We start from the raw sequence: 16,786 nt of genomic DNA, 5'->3' as shown, positions 1-16,786 counted from the left end.
CGTCGGCGAATTTGGCTACTTTTGATAGGATATCAGTTTCTAAGTCGTTCACGTAAATTATGAATAGTGTTGGCCCCAGGACCGAACCTTGGGGAACGCCACTGGTGACGGGTTGCCAATACGATGTTTCACCATTAAGAACTACACGTTGTTCTCTGTTGGTGAGCCAGTCATGAATCCACGCACATAGATGGTCGTTAATACCGTGGGAACGCAGTTTAGAAATAAGCCTAACGTGAGGAGCTTTATCAAACGCTTTCTGAGAATCTAGGTAAATTAGGTCATATGGGCTTCGGGCGTCCCAACATGTATACACATCGTTGAAAAAGATTAATAGGTTGGTAAGGCAAGACCGATTACTACGAAATCTATGCTGATTATCAGATATCAATTCATTTGTTTCAAGGAAAGTGATCATTTTATCCCTGATTATTTTTTCGAATAGTTTAATTAGGACAGACGTGAGGCTGATAGGACGATAATTACTGGCTTGTTTTTTGTCTCCTTTTTTAAAGATCGGGGTAATATTGGCCTTTTTCCACTCGAGAGGCACACTGGCCTGTGCTAATGACTTGTTGAATATTAATGTTATGGGTAATTCTAGCTGTTGACTACATTATCTCAACACGCGAGGAGATAAATTATCGGGGCCCGGAGATTTATTTGGATCTATTTTCTGCAGGTACGCACGCACTTCACTGATATCAATTTCGGTCAATGCAAACTTATGTTCTTCAGGGCCTGGAAAAATTTTCTTCGGGGCTGGAATCGATGTCATGTTCTCTTTTGTAAATACGCTACTAAAGGTTGAATTTAGGACCGACGCCATGCCTTTATCATCACTAATCGTATTGCCACTTAATAGTAGTGGGCCGATATTATTTTTAACAGTTTTTTTGTTTCTTATGTAACTGAAAAATAACCTTGGATTTTTCTTGGCATTAAGTGATATTTTTATTTCACATTCGCGTTTCTGTTTTCTGATTTTCCTTTCGCACTCTCTCTTGACATTGATGTAATTAGTATGATCCTGTGAATTATGTGAGTTTATATTTCTTATAAAGTTTTCTTTTTTCGACGATGATTTTTTGTAGGTAATTATTCATCAACAACGGTTTTTGATTATCAGTCCTTCGTGGCTTGAGTGGAATTAATTTATTTACACTCGCTGTGATTTGTGGAGTAAAACGATTATACATTTTTTGAACGCTGACGTTGTTGAGCAAATGATTCCAATTTACTGAAGCCAGTTCTCTTTTTAGGTCCATTAAATTTGCTTTACTATAATTAGGTATTAAGAGTGAGTTTGCTCGTGCTTTTGTTTCAATATTCAAAGTACATCTTATTATGTTGTGATCGCTGCTTGCAAATGGCTCGCCTACCTCTCAGGCAGTTATGAGATGACTATCGGTCGCAAAGATTAAATCAAGAATATTATTTCCGCGTGTCGGCATGGTAAAAGTTTGATTAAGAAATGAATTTTGTGCAAAGTCAATTAATCTCTCGCTTTCTCTGTCGCCAGAAAGTGCATTCCCGTTAACGGAGGGGTTATTGAAGTCACCGCATATTATTGCATTTTTATTTCTGATAACTCTATTTTTCTCTGCGTAGAGATTGCCATCAATGTCTTCATTTGATTTAGGAGGTCGGTAAATTACGCCCAGGACATACTTTTCATTACTGATCGTTGCTTGTACATACAATGAATCATAAGCCTCTGTTTCGGCTATGCTTAGCTGAATGACTTCTAAATTATTTTACGTTTATATTATTACAGCTCCTCCTTTTTTGTGTAAACGACACTTAGCAAACGCATTGTAACCATTTATAGCTACTTCACCTAAGTGATGTTTATCGCGCATATTCAGCCATGTTTCCGTGATCAAAATGAAGTCGGGTTTTTCAGTAATTGCATGTATTATCAAGTGGCTACGCTTCTAAATGATGCTACGGGCATTTACATAAAAGATGTTTAGTTTATTCATCGAGTGTGCGCCATCTATCAACTGTCGTTTCACTGGAATAGCGCGTCAGACCTGACTATCCTCAATTACCCCTACCTCACCAACCACCTGCGTGGATGTTGATCTCACTGTTACCTCAGTACCCCTCACCTGTGGGTCTGGTGACCTGACATCCTCCTCAGTACTGTACACCTGCGGCCTGACCTCACTGTCAGGGTGTGGTTTCCTCCCGGCTAAGGAGGAGGGGGAGGAGGAACATTCTCAACCAAACTGTTATCTCTCTATCTTCCTGTTTTTCTCCTCCTCCTCCTCCTCCTTCACCCGCAGAGGAGGAGGAGGAGGAGGAGGAGGAGGAATACATAGGAATAACAGACACCAGAAGACCTGTCGGTCTATGGCGAGGGTTTCTGTTTACTACCGGTACTACTAGTAATCTACGTGTGATAGGACAGGATAGAATGGATGAATGCTCCTCCCCACCCACCTCTCCCTCCGGCATCGTGCCGGCAGGAAATAGTTAGAAGAGATCACCATGTGCCTTTAAGGAAGAAAGGGACATGGAAATTTTACAGTAAAGAGTTAAATAAGAGGAAAATACTACCCTTAAATTACGCTACTGGTGACCTAAGCTGTGGGGGAGACTAATGTCTTCAGGTTGTACTCGTGTTGCAGGCTGCCTGAGACAAACGAAAAAGGAGGGGGAGGAGGAGGAGGAAGAGGAGGAGGAGGAGAAGGAGGACGCAACGGATCTTCCCTACACCATCTCTCTCTCTCTCTCTCTCTCTCTCTCTCTCTCTCTCTCTCTCTCTCTCTCTCTCTCTCTCTCTCTCTCTCTCTCTCTCTATCTCTATCTCTATCTATCTTCCTCCTCTTCGTTAAGTGATGAAGAAGGAGAAGAAGAGGAGGAGGAGGAGGAGGAGAGAACTAACCTCCCCTCTACCATGACCCTTCCTCTTCCTCTTCCTCCTCTTCATCTTCCTCTTCTTCCTCCACAGAGGAGGAGAAGGTCATGGAGACAAAAGAGGAGCAAATTGACCTCCCCGGTTCTGGCCTGTCAATGATGGTCACTATGGCGGCAGTGGTGGTGGCGGTGGTGGTGGTGGTGGTGGTCGGGGTGCGCTGGTGCTTTCGAGGGGGCGGCACACAGTCTCCCGCGACCTCCAGAAGCAAAGGGGGTTACGCGCCTCCCGAACAGACAGGTAAGGCGATTTTTTTTTTTTATAGTAATTCTGCTCATTCGCCTTTTTGTACATATATTTTTTTTCTTTTTCTCTTTGTTGTTTGTTATTGTTGTTCTTGTTCTTCTTTTTCATTATCTTTTTTTTCTTCTTGTTCTTGTTCTCTTCTCCTCCCTCTTTTTTTTCCTTTTTTCTCCTTTTTTTCCTTATTTTTTCTTTTTCTTTTCTTTCATTTATTTTTTCTCTTCTTTTTCATCTTCTTTTCTTCTTTTTCTTCTTCTTTTTCTTCCTCTTCTTCATCTTTCTCCTCCTCCTCCCCTTCCTGCTCTTCCTTCTCTTTTTTTTTCTTCCTTTTTTTTCCTTATTTTTTCTTTTTCTTTTCATTTCTTTATTTTTTTTCTTTTTCTTCTTTTTCTTCTCCTTCTCCGTTTTCTTTTTCTTCTTCTTTTTTTCTTCTTCTTCTTCTTCTTCTTTCTCCTCCTCCTCCTCCTCCTCCTCCTTTCCCTCCTTCCCTTCTCTCGTCTTCACTTTTTTCAGGACTTTGGAAATTAAGTCATCCGCCACTGGAACAAACATCCTGCGAAACATTTTTATTTTATTTACAGAAAAGGAGAAACATTTGAAACATTTATGATTACGATTACACTGCAAAAGTCATCTTATGCCACTATTCTAAAACATGACCAGCCTTCTTCCAAACAATTAACTTAAAATTATGATAGGAACAAAGTAAAACACTGGAGGCATCTCAATGGGGCAGAAAATAAGATAAAAAAGCCACTTGGAAAGGTGTCTTTATATTCTCTTCGTGACAGCGTTCAAGTCGTAGGCAGGAGGAAATACAGACAAAGGAAGGCTGTTCAAAAGTTTACCAGCGGAAGGGATGTAAACATGATGCTGGTTAACTCTTGCAAAAGGGATTTGGACAGTACAGGGATGAAGGAATGAAGATGCTGGTTAACTCTTGCAAAAGGGATTTGGACAGTACAGGGATGAAGGAATGAAGATGCTGGTTAACTCTTGCAAAAGGGATTTGGACAGTACAGGGATGAAGGAATGAAGATGCTGTTTAACTCTTGCCTAAGGGATTGGGACAGTATAGGGATGAACGAATGAAGATGCGGTCAACTCTTGCATAAGGGATTTGGACATAGCAGGGGTGAAAGAATGAAGATGCTGGTAACTCTTGCATAAGGGATTTGAACAGTAGAGGGATGAAGGAATGAAGATGCTGGTTAACTCTTGCAAAAGGGATTTGGACAGTTCAGGGATGAAGGAATGAAGATGCTGGTTAACTCTTGCATGAGGGATTTGAACAGTAAAGGGATGAAGAAATGAAAATTCTGGTTAACTCTTGCATAAGGGATTTTGACAGTGCAGGGATGAAGGAATGAAGATGCTGGTTAACTTTTGCTTAAGGGATTTGAACAGTACAGGGATGAAATAATGAAGATGCTGGTTAACTCTTGCACAAGGGATTTGCGCAGTTCAGGGATGAAGGAATGAAGATGCTGGTAAACTTTTGCATAAGGGATTTGGACAGTACAGGGATAAAGGAATGAAGATGCTGGTTAATTCTTGCATAAGGGATTTGTACAGTACAGGGATGAAGGAATGAAGTTGCTGGTTTTGTCTTGCATAAGGGATTTGGACAGTACAGGGATGAAGGAATGAAGTTGCTGGTTAAGTCTTGCATAAGGGATTTAGACAGTACAGGGATGAAGGAATGAAGATGCTGGTTAACTCTTTCATAAGGGATTTGGACAGTACAGGGATGTGAGAATGAAGATGCTGCCTAACTCTTGCATAAGGGATTTGGACAGTGCAGGGAGGAAGGAATGAAGATGCTGGTTAACTCTTGCATAAGGATTTTGAACTGTAGAGGGATGAAGGAATGAAGATGCTGGTTACCTCTTGCATAACGGATTTGGACAGTACAGGGATGAAAGAATGAAGATGCTGGGTAACTCTTGCATAAGTGATTTGGACAGCATATGGATGACCTAGAAGTGGATGCATGCAGTTAGGAAGTTTAAAATAGCAGCCAGCGTGGAAAAATATCGATAGAAGATAGAAAGATAGGTAACATTGCACCCGAGTTAAAGAGGTAGAACACTATCAGTAAGATGAGGTAGGGAAAAAGGTTTACCTCGTTTTTAGAAAGCCTTGACAGTCACTTCGTTGCTTCAGGAGTGAAATAATCCTTACCAAAAGTTCGCATATTAAGTGCTTCAATCTGTTCTCTGCTTTAAATCACTGAAGCTGGCAACCACGTTAAAGCGAGTGTACTTTCTGTTGCCTACTCTTCCATGTTTTCAGCTTTTCATCTCCCCCTCCTTCTTCTCCTTCTCCTTCTCCTCCTCCTCCTCCTCCTCCTCCTCAACTGTTCTCATTTCCTCACTCCTCCTTATCTTCTTCCTTTTCCTCCTTCTCCTCCTCCTCTTCCTCCTCCTCCTCCTCCTCCTCCTCCTCAACTGTTCACATTTCCTCACTCCTCCTTATCTTCTTCCTTTTCCTCCACCTCCTCCTCCTCCTCCTCCTTCTCCTTCTCCTCCTCCTCCTCCTCCTCCTCCTCCTCCTTCTTCCCCTAGCCCATCATTGCTTCCCCATACCCTTAAGGGGCTCTCACACATTCCCGGTCCCGGTCCCGATCGTCCCCGATGACTCCCGATAAGCCGATCGGGACCTGACGGCCGACAAAATAGGCGATAATCCTGGGACCGGCGGCTTACCGCCGGTAAGCCGGCGGTTTACCGGCGGTAGACCGGCGACCATATACGATTTTCGATTTCTCCGACCGGCGACTGCAGCAGGTCAGTTGGCGGTAGACCGCCGGCCTACCGGCGGCAGACCTGCAGCACATTGACGAGCAAACACTTTCTTTGCATTTTCATATATTTATAATTACCTCATAAACAGCTTCGTACCTAAATTCATTCGTGTGCATAAAACTCTCTCTCTCTCTCTCTCTCTCTCTCTCTCTCTCTCTCTCTCTCTCTCTCTCTCTCTCTCTCTCTCTCTCTCTCTCTCTCTCTCTCTCTCTCTCTCTCTCTCTCTCTCTCTCTCTCTCCTTCACTCTTTCCTCTCATCCTCCTCTATCTTCCGCACTCCCTCTCTCTTCCTCACTCCCTCCCACCTGTTCCTCCTTCCATTCCCCTCTCTCTCTCTCTCTCTCTCTCTCTCTCTCTCTCTCTCTCTCTCTCTCTCTCTCTCTCTCTCTCTCTCTCTCTCTCTCTCTCTCTCTTTTCTCTCTTTCACCCATTCCTTTTCCTCTTTTATCTCATCTCCCTCTCCCTCTTCATCCCTCGCTCCTACCTGTTCCTCCTCGTTTTCCTCCTGCCTCCCTTGCTAATCCCCAGGTCAGACACAGGTGTTCACTCGCGGTCTACCGCCGGTCTGGCGCCGGTCTGTCGTGGGTGTCCGCGGTTGACCACCGGTTAACCGCCGGTCGACCGGCGACATTTTTCGACACCACCGGTCGACCGGGCGCATCGCCGATATCTTTGAAAATTTTAAAGTTGACCGGCGGTGGTCGGCTGCGTCTACGGTCCTCAGGGTCGACCGGTGGTAGACCTGCGGTCTGCCGCTGACAATCCCCGATCTTACAGCCGGTCGACCGGCGACCGGCTTATCGGGAGTCATCAGGGACGGTCGCGACCGGGACCGGGAATGTGTGAGAGCCTCTTTATTCATCCATCTCTCTCCTCCTCCTCCTCTTCCTCCTCCTCCTCTTCTTCCTCCTCTTCCTCTTCCTCTTCAGATCATTTCTTAGCACTGTGAGATGTCGACAAGCTTACTAATAGCCGCTTTTCCTCCTCCTCCTCCTCCTCCTCCTCGCTTTTATCGGCAACTCGTTCGAAAACTTTGTCTTTAACGAGTGTGCGTGTGATTGCTAAGAGTTTGAGGACAGTAAAAGTGTTCCGTTACGGCTGTTTGGTTGTTGCGCGTGTGTGTCTGTGTGTGTGTGTGTGTGTGTGTGTGTGTGTAGGGGAGGAAGGGAGGACGTGTGAGTGTGGGGGGGGAGGGAGAGAAGGAATAGTAGGAGGGGAATTGTAGGAGAGAAAAAAGGGTGGATGAAAGAAAAGAGAGAGTGAGAGAGAGAGAGAGAGGAAGGAAGAAGGAAGGAAAGAAGGAAGAGAGAGTGAGAGAGAGAGAGAGAGAGAGAGAGAAGAAAAGAAGGAAGGGAGGGAGGAAAGGAGGAAGAAGGGAAGTAAGGAGCTTAGCACTATATACATATTCTAATTTTATTAATACTCATTCGTTGTTTACTTTTCATATATATATTTTTCTTACGTATTTTCATTAACACTCGGACATATATACACTCTCTAATCTGCAAGTCTTATTACTGATATTCATTATTCACTAGATATATTTTTTTTACAGAGGCCCATTATTTTTTGCTCCATACGTAGGCCTATACCAAAATTCTTCCGTTATGGATCTATATGATTTTGCGGGTTATTTTTTTTCCGTCACGTGACCTCAGTGTTGTTAGCAGTATTGTTCAGGGAGAAGGGAAAGGAAGAAGGGGAAGGGAAGGAAGGGAAAGGAGGATGAAAAAGAGAACGGAAGGGAGGGAAAGAGGAGGATAACAGGGAGAGGGAAAGGAGAGAAAGAATATATGGAATGAAAACTGATAGAAGGAAACATGGAGTGGCTTGCAGGGAAGGATTAAAGCACCTGTGTACCTACTCTTGGATACGTTCAGTTCACTGCCGATGCTGAAAAGTGGTGATCAATGCGTTTCTTGAAGTAGTTGATTGTCTCTGCGTTAACCACTTCTGCAGGAAGGCTGTTCCAGTGGCGAACAACTCTATTCGAGGAATAACTCCTGCCGATGTCGGTATTGCATCGCTTTGCTTGGATTGTTTTTCCGTTGTTTCTTGTTCTCAGGTTAGTTTGTAGCGTGAAGAGTTTGGAGTGATCAACGTTGCTGAGCTTGTTCAGGTACTTAAAGACTTGTATCATGTCTCCCCGCAGTCGTCTCTTTTCCAACGTGAAGAGGTTGAGTCGCTCGAGTCGCTCTTCATAGGGCTTCGTCCTCAGTGATGGTATCATCTTCGTGGCGCTGCGCTGTACTCTCTCAAGTAATGCACGGCGTATTCCAGGTGGGGCCTTACCAGCGAATTATACAAGGATAACATAACTCCCGGCGTCTTGTATTCGAAGCTCCTCGCTATGAACCCAAGCATTGTATTGGCTTTCTTACAGGCGGACTTGCAGTGTTCTGTTTGTTTCAAGTCACTGCTGATGGTGACCCCGAGGTCTCTTTCCTCTTGCGCTACTTGTAGTGGCTCGCCACCCATGTGGTATGTGTGGTTGCTGTTTCTGGATCCGATATGCATTACTTTACATTTGGTAGTGTTGAAGGACATCTGACATTTTTCTGACCACCGTGTTATCAGGTCCAGGTCTCTCTGGATAATTTCGCAGTCTGCCGTCGTGAGGACCTTCCCACCCACCTTTGTGTCGTCGGCAAATTTTGAAAGATTGGATTTTAATCCTAGTTCTAGGTCGTTGATATATATGATGAAGAGTATGGGTCCCAGCACTGACCCCTGTGGCACTCCATTTGTGACCGGGAGCCACTCGGAGGCCTGTCCGTTTAAGACAACTCGTTGTTTTCTTCCAGTGAGCCAGTCTTTGATCCACGCTGTCAGATTATCGCCTAACTCCGCCGACTTAAGTTTCTTGAGGAGTCTTTCGTGTTGCACTTTGTCAAAGGCTTTTTGAAAGTCTTGATATATAACGTCACTGGGGATATGATTATCCCAGTTTTCATAGATACCTTGGAAGAAGTCCAATAAATTGGTTAAGTGTAAGGGCCGCCGACAACCCTCACATAACTGTTGTGTGTGTGTGTGGGTGGGTGGGTGGGTGGGTGTTTCCGTGTGCGTAGGCTGAGTCGTCAAAGTAACGGCCAGGTTCAGGAGGATCATGAGTTCAACTCCTTGCCCGTGCCACCAAGCTGAATTTTCTGTCGCTGAGTGGCTTAAACTACCCACATGTTAACCAGAAGACCACCCTCTCAACCCGGGCCAGCTCTAATTCTGTGGATCAAAATGAGCTCTGAGGGCAGTATGAGCCAATAAATGATGGTGCCGCAGAACGGGTTGGGCTGACCCAGAACGGCCAGCTCAACAGAACCCACTGAATGAAGCCTGACCGACCATCAGGAAGTCACCAGAGCAAGTTTACCATGCAATAAAAAAAAAAAAAAACATCACGCCACCGTGGCTACCACTTATCCACGCGTGATGCTTCACGTGAGTTGCCGATGCACGCTTCGAACCCGCGAGGAGAATCGGTGGTGTTGTCTGATCTCCGTCTTGTTAATATCCTCAGTGACCTCCAGTCTTCTGCCGGCAACATACATCCACACCACTCTGTGCTGAGGTCCTCCTTTAGAAGACATCACTTTCGTGGGCTGAAGTGATTATCTCTCTGCCTGTTCAAGGCGCTGTATAGAGAGGGGACGGAACTCTTATCCTGCCGCCTCTACGTAGTCTCGTCTTAGGCTGTGCTACGTTACATCTGTGCTACTGTCACGACCCCACACCAGGTGATCTTTAACCTTGTTCTATTTAACCTCCCCACAGTGTTGGCCTAAAGGCTGTGTTGTAGCTATACTTGAACTGCTATGGTGAGGTTTAATGCACGGTTATATCACTGTTACGTGTTTGGGGGAGTTCATTATTGATGTTTGTACACCTTTGCGGTGATTGTGTGCACAGTGTTTCCTCGGTTGTCCTGATTGACTTCCGTGTATACGACTCCGCACCAGGTAAGTCTAACCTTCTCCATCATTCCTCTCCCGTGATTATTCGTGCTATTTTCTTAGCTGCCTGTAATGTGATTACTATTTAGGTAGTAGCATTTGTGTGGAGAGGATGTTAGACGGTTAGATTACTGTACGTGTTGGAGGAGTTATGTTAGTGTTATTAACTTGCTATTTAATAAACCTAAGGTTAAGTTAGCAAGTGTTTGCCTTTCCACTTCCTGAGATACCTATCATTTTCTATCCTGAACCTTCGGCATTGGAGGCGAACGTAGTTCTCGCAATCTCTAAGCCTTTACATTAAGCATAGGCGCTTATTCCTGAAACCATGCTGAGCATCGGAAATGATGTTGTTGTCTTCAAGGAACCTTGCGAGTTTGTCTCTGATAATCTTCTCGAGAATTTTCCCTGCCACTGAGGTCAAGCTGATTGGTCTGTAGTTTAGGGTCACGCTTTTGTTTCCCTTTTTGTAGATCGGTGTTACTTTCGCTTGTTTCCAATCTTTTCGGACTTTTTTTTGTTGTAGTATCAGATTGTTGATGGCGGTGAGTGGCTTGAGGATTTGCTGCTTGAGTTCCTTGAGCAGCCTGGGTGAAAAGTCGTCGGGTCCGGTGGACTTGTTTGTCACGAGTTTGTCTAGATAATTTTTCACGTCCCGTTCGTCAATTGAGCCAATTTCTAGGGGCGTGATTCCCATCGGTGGGGTAGGGTTTTCGGGTACGGACTGGGTGTTCTCGATCGTGAACACAGACGCGAAGTTTTTGTTTAGGATTTCGACTATTTGTCTGCTGTCCTGGGTTTGTACAACACTTTCATCTTTTAGGTGACCGATATTGCTTTTTGTCTTCTTTTTGGTTCTTATATACGTGAAGAACATTTTCGGGTTGGACTTGGCTTCGTGTGCAATTTGCTTTTCATAGTCGCGTTTACGCTGGCAAATGAGAGTTCTGCAAGCTCTGAGGCTTTGATGGCACTGTTCGCGTGATTCGTCAGTGCTGTTTTCCTTTAGCAAGTTGTATTTTCTCTTCTTTAAATTAATCGCCCGTCGAACTTGGAGTCATCCATGGTGGGCTTATGGCATTATTTGTTCTCCTAGTCTTCATGGGAACAGTTGTTCTCTCTACCTCTAGGAGTTTGTTCTTGAAGCCGTTCCACGCGCCGCTCACAGGAGTGAAGTTCATGGGTTCCCAAGTTGTCTGGGTTAGCAGCTCACGAGCGAGATTGAAAATGGCTTTTTTGTAGTTTGGAATCTTGGACGTGTTTTCGGTGAGTTCATGGTCTGTTCTGATCTTTAGGAAGAAGAGAGGGAGAGGAGAAAGGTAGAAGATGGAGAAAAAGGGAACAGGTTAGGGAAAGAGGAGGAAGAATTGTGAAAGCAGAGGAAAAGAAGAGGAGTAAGAGGATGAGGAAATTCAGAAAGGCAGCGGTAAAAGAGGAAAGAGGAGGAAGGGAGAGGAAAGGAGGAAAAGAAAGAGACAGAGGAAGAGGAGGAGGAGGAGGAGGAGGAGGAAAAAGAGAATGGAAAAAATAAAGAGGAGGAGGTGGAGGAAGAAAAAGGGAGAGAATGAGAAAGAAAGAAGAGAATGAAAAAGAGGAAGAGAAGGAGGAAGAGGAAGAGGAGGAAGAAGAGGAGGAGGAGGAGGGAAAAGAGAATGGAAAAGATGAGGAGGAGGAGGGAAAAGGGAAAGAGAATGAGAGAAAAAGAAGAGATTGAAAAAGAGGAAGGAGGAGGAGAAAAAGAAAGAGAAAGAGGAAGAGGAGGAGAAGAAAGAGAAAGAAGAACAGAAAGAGGAGGAGGGGGAAAGCAATAAAGAAAGAGAGAGGAAAAGAAAAATAAGAAGAGGAAGAGGCAGACGAGGACGAAGAACAGAAAAGAAAATGAGATAAAGGAAGAAAAAAAAAAGAAATAGCAGCAGTAGTAGTAGTAGCAGTAGTAGTAGTAGTGGTAGTAGTAGTAGTAGTAGTAGCAGTAGTAGTAGTGGGCGGTAGAGAGTCAGACAGGCGTAGAGGGGGGGGGTATATACATTTTCCAGGTGTCAACTTTTATGGCGCTTTGGCCCGCTCTCGCCGCGCCTGTCATTGGCTTGCAGCGCGCGCCTCAACTTTCTATAGACTCGTGGCGGCCGAAAAATGAGCCTCGTTTTGCGCCCGATGACTTTTTTTGCTTTTTTTTTTCGTTAGGCTTTTATTGCAAGTTCACACACACACACACACACACACACACACACACACACACACACACACACACACACGCACACACACGTCTTCCCCTCCCACACACACACATACACACACAACCTCCCCCCTCCCTTCCCCCTCCTCCCCCCCCCCACACACACACAATCGAGGTCCTGATAATTGCTTTTTTTCACAGCCACCCGCTTCTGTTCACGCTTCGCCGCTTTCAAACTTTGCATATCATGTCCGCTCCGTGTTTTTGTTATGTTTTTGTTGTTGTTGTTGTTGTTGTTGTTGTTGTTGTGTGTTTGTGTGTGGCTGTGTAGGGAGTGTTCTCCTTCTGTGTCACGCATTTATGTTGGCGTTGTTTATTTATTTATTTTTTTTTTTTTACAACAAAGGAGACAGCTCAAGGGCACAAAAAGGAAACAATAATAAAAAAGCCCGCTACTCGCTGCTCCCAAAAAGAATCCAAAGAGGTGGCCGAAAGAGAGGTCAGTTTCGGGAGGAGAGGTGTCCTGAATGTGTGAGAAAGGGGGGGAGGGGGGGTAGTGGTGGTGGTGGTGGTAGTAATGGTGGTGGTGGTGGTGGTGATGGTGATGGTGGTGGTGATAGTGGTAGTGGTGGTGGTGGTGGTGATAGTGGTGGTGGTGGTGGTGGGGGTAGTGGTGGTGGTGGTGGGGGTAGTGGTGGTGGTGGTGGGGGTAGTGGTGGTGGTGGTCGGGGTAGTGGTGGTGGTGGGGGTAGTGGTAGTGGTAGTGGTGGTGGTGATAGTGGTGGTGGTGATAGTGGTGGTGGTGGTGATAGTGGTGGTGCTGGTGGTGATGGTGATAGTGGTGGTGGTGGTGGTGGTGATGGTGATAGTGGTGGTGGTGGTGGGGGTAGTGGTGGTGCTAGAACACGTATTTGACAAGGCTTTCGTAGGCGTACATTGTAATCCTTGGGTGTTCTTTTAATATATTTTGCTTTGCGGTGTTGTTTTTATTTCACTTGCTTCATTCATAATATTTCGACGATTTGCCTTCTGATAACCTCACCATGTGTTCTCATTCTCTCCTTTTTTTCGTAATTTCATTTTTTTTTTTCCTTATTCTGTAAACGTTTATTTTTTTATTTTTACGTCGTGGCCTATTGCGCCGGTAGGCTTCTTCCCGGTGGATCCTAATGGTCGGCCCAAGGCTTCTTCACGGTGGGGCCTGATGGTCGGCCCAGCCCGTTCTGGCGCAGGCGAGTGTTTATAGTGGCGCCATCTTGCATTGGCTCATTTTGCCCTCCCGGAGCTCATCTTTAATCCTCCTATCTAGAGTCCGGGTTGATAGGTGGTCTTCTGGACAGCATGTGGGTAGTTTCAAGCCAGTCGGCGGCGGCTGAATAATCCCAGCTTGGTGGCACCGGGCGGGGATTGAACTCGCGTCGTCCTGAACGCGGCGCCGTCACGCTTTCCATTCAGCCACCGCACATCGTGTTCTGTTTAATTCCATATGCAGAACTTTTTCCACGTATACGTATATGATTTCATACATTTAAATATCCTGTTTTTTTTTTCTTCAGCTTTTCTATCATTTTGGTGCTATGCTCTTTAGTAACCCGACATTGTCTTGCTTTTTTTTCTATATGCAGTACTAGTCAGGAATTTCTATGCTTTTTATTTTCTTTACATATATAGTTAACGTGTTTATTTTTATGATCATTTTCACCGGCATAGTTGGGTGCATAGATATGAGACTTCGAACCAGGTGGAGAGGTGGAATTATAACCTTTACCGGGGCAGGATGGAGCACACTAACACCAGACAGAGAACCAGGTGGAGAGATGGAATTAGAACCTTTACCGGGGATGGATGGAGTACACTAACGCCAGACAGAGAACCAGGTGGAGAGGTGGAATTAGAACCTTTACCGGGGCAGGACTGAGTACACTAACACCAGACAGAGAACCAGGTGGAGAGGTGGAATTAGAACCTTTACCGGGGCAGGACTGAGTACACTAACACCAGACAGAGAACCAGGTGGAGAGGTGAAATTAGAACCTTTACCGGGGCAGGACTGAGTACACTAACACCAGACAGAGAACCAGGTGGGGAGGTGAAATTAAAACCATTACCGGGGCAGGATGGAGCACACTAACACTAGACAGAGAACCAGGTGGAGAGATGGAATAAGAACCTTTACCGGGGTAGGACTGAGTACACTAACACTAGACAGAGAACCAGGTGGAGAGATGGAGTTAGAACCTTTGCCGGGGCAGGATGGAGCACACTAACACCAGACAGAGAACCAGGTGGAGAGGTGGATTAAGAACTTTTACTAGGGCAGGATGGAGCACACTAACACCAGACAGAGAACCAGGTGGAGAGGTGGAACTAGAACCTTTACCGGGGCAGGACTGAGTACACTAACACCAGACAGAGAACCAGGTGGAGAGGTGGAATTAGAACCTTTACCGGGGCAGGATGGAGCACACTAACACTAGACAGAGAACCAGGTGGAGAGATGGAATTAGAACCTTTACCGGGTCAGGACTGAGTACACTAACACCAGACAGAGAACCAGGTGGAGAGATGGAATTAGAACCTTTACCAGGGCAGAACTGAATACACTAACACCAGACAGAGAACCAGGTGGAGAGGTGGAATTAGAACCTTTACCGGGGCAGGAATGAGTACACTAACACCAGACAGAGAAGCAAGTGGAGAGGTGGAATTAGAACCTTTACCGGGGCAGGACTGAGTACACTAACACAAGACAGAGAACCAGGTGGAGAGGTGGAATTAGAACCTTTACCGGGGCAGGACTGAGTACACTAACACCAGACAGAGAACCAGGTGGAGAGGTGGAATTAGAACCTTTACCGGGGCAGGATGGAGCACACTAACACTAGACAGAGAACCAGGTGGAGAGAAGGAATTAGAACCTTTACCGGGGCAGGAATGAGTACACTAACACCAGACAGAGAACCAGGTGGAGAGGTGGAATTAGAACCTTTACCGGGGCAGGACTGAGTACACTAACACCAGACAGAGAATCAGGTGGAGAGGTGGAATTAGAACCTTTACCGGGGCAGGATGGAGCACACTAACACTAGACAGAGAACCAGGTGGAGAGATGTAATTAGAACCTTTACCAGGGCAGGACTGAGTACACTAACACCAGACAGAGAACCAGGTGGAGAGATGGAATTAGAACCTTTACCAGGGCAGAACTGAATACACTAACACCAGACAGAAAACCAGGTGGAGAGATGGAATTAGAACCTTTACCGGGGCAGGACTGAGTACACTAACACCAGACAGAGAACCAGGTGGAGAGGTGGAATTAGAACCTTTACCAGTGCAGAACTGAATACACTAACACCAGACAGAGAACCAGGTGGAGAGGTGGAACTAGAACCTTTACCGGGGCAGGACTGAGTACACTAACACCAGACAGAGAACCAGGTGGAGAGGTGGAACTAGAACCTTTACCCGGGCAGGACTGAGCACACTAACACCAGACAGAGAACCAGATGGATAGGTGTAATTAGAACCTTTACCGGGGCAGGACTGAGTACACTAACACCAGACAGAGAACCAGGTGGAGAGATGAATTAGAACCTTTACCGGGGCAGGACTGAGTACACTAACACCAGACAGAGAACCAGGTGGAGAGATGAATTAGAACCTTTACCGGGGCAGGACTGAGTACACTAACACCAGACAGAGAACCAGGTGGAGAGGTGAAATTGGAACCTTTACCGGGGCAGGATGGAGCACACTAACACCAGACAGAGAACTAGGTGGAGAGGTGAAATTGGAACCTTTACCGGGGCAGGATGGAGCACACTAACACCAGACAGAGAACCAGGTGGAGAGGTGAAATTGGAACCTTTACCGGGGCAGGATGGAGCCACTAACACCAGACAGAGAACTAGGTGGAGGGGTAAAACTAGAACCTTTACCGGGGCAGGACTGAGTACACTAACACCAGACAGAGAACTAGGTGGAGGGGTAAAATTAGAACCTTTACCGGGGCAGATCTGAGTACACTAACACCAGACAGAGAACTAGGTGGAGGGGTAAAATTAGAACCTTTACCGGGGCAGGACTGAGTACACTAACACCAGACAGAGAACCAGGTGGAGAGGTGAAATTAGAACCTTTACCGGGGCAGGACTGAGTACACTAACACCAGACAGAGAACCAGGTGGAGAGGTGAAATTAGAACCATTACCGGGGCAGGATGGAGCACACTAACACTAGACAGAGAACCAGGTGGAGAGATGGAGTTAGAACCTTTGCCGGGGCAGGATGGAGCACACTAACACCAGACAGAGAACCAGGTGGAGAGGTGGATTAAGAACCTTTACTAGGGCAGGATGGAGCACACTAACACCAGACAGAGAACCAGGTGGAGAGGTGGAACTAGAACCTTTACCGGGGCAGGACTGAGTACACTAACACCAGAGAGAGAACCAGGTGGAGAGGTGGAATTAGAACCTTTACCGGGGCAGGATGGAGCACACTAACACTAGACAGAGAACCAGGTGGAGAGATGGAATTTGAACCTTTACCGGGTCAGGACTGAGTACACTAACACCAGACAGAGAACCAGGTGGAGAGATGGAATTAGAACCTTTACCAGGGCAGAACTGAATACACTAACACCAGACAGAGAACCAGGTGGAGAGGTGGAATTAGAACCTTTACC

At 45.9% G+C, this 16,786-nt stretch overlaps 1 protein-coding gene and 1 long non-coding RNA gene across 2 annotated transcripts in view; one reads left to right on the top strand and one right to left on the bottom strand.

Annotated features, from left to right (window-relative positions):
• The window catches only part of LOC126991365 (nephrin-like), a 175,526-nt gene that overhangs the window by 132,886 nt on the left and 25,854 nt on the right, over window positions 1-16,786 (top strand). The gene's annotated exons all lie outside the window — the stretch shown is intronic.
• On the bottom strand, window positions 13,747-16,424 carry LOC126991370 (uncharacterized). Its single transcript, XR_007745451.1, has 3 exons — window positions 16,372-16,424; window positions 14,539-14,606; window positions 13,747-13,926 (listed from the first exon to the last, which is right to left on the bottom strand). It is a non-coding gene; the product is annotated as an uncharacterized LOC126991370 (long non-coding RNA).

This window comes from Eriocheir sinensis, unplaced genomic scaffold (genome assembly GCF_024679095.1).
Source record: "Eriocheir sinensis breed Jianghai 21 unplaced genomic scaffold, ASM2467909v1 Scaffold265, whole genome shotgun sequence".
Classification (NCBI taxonomy): Eukaryota; Metazoa; Arthropoda; class Malacostraca; order Decapoda; family Varunidae; genus Eriocheir; species Eriocheir sinensis.
This window is presented reverse-complemented; position numbering and strand designations above follow the sequence as displayed.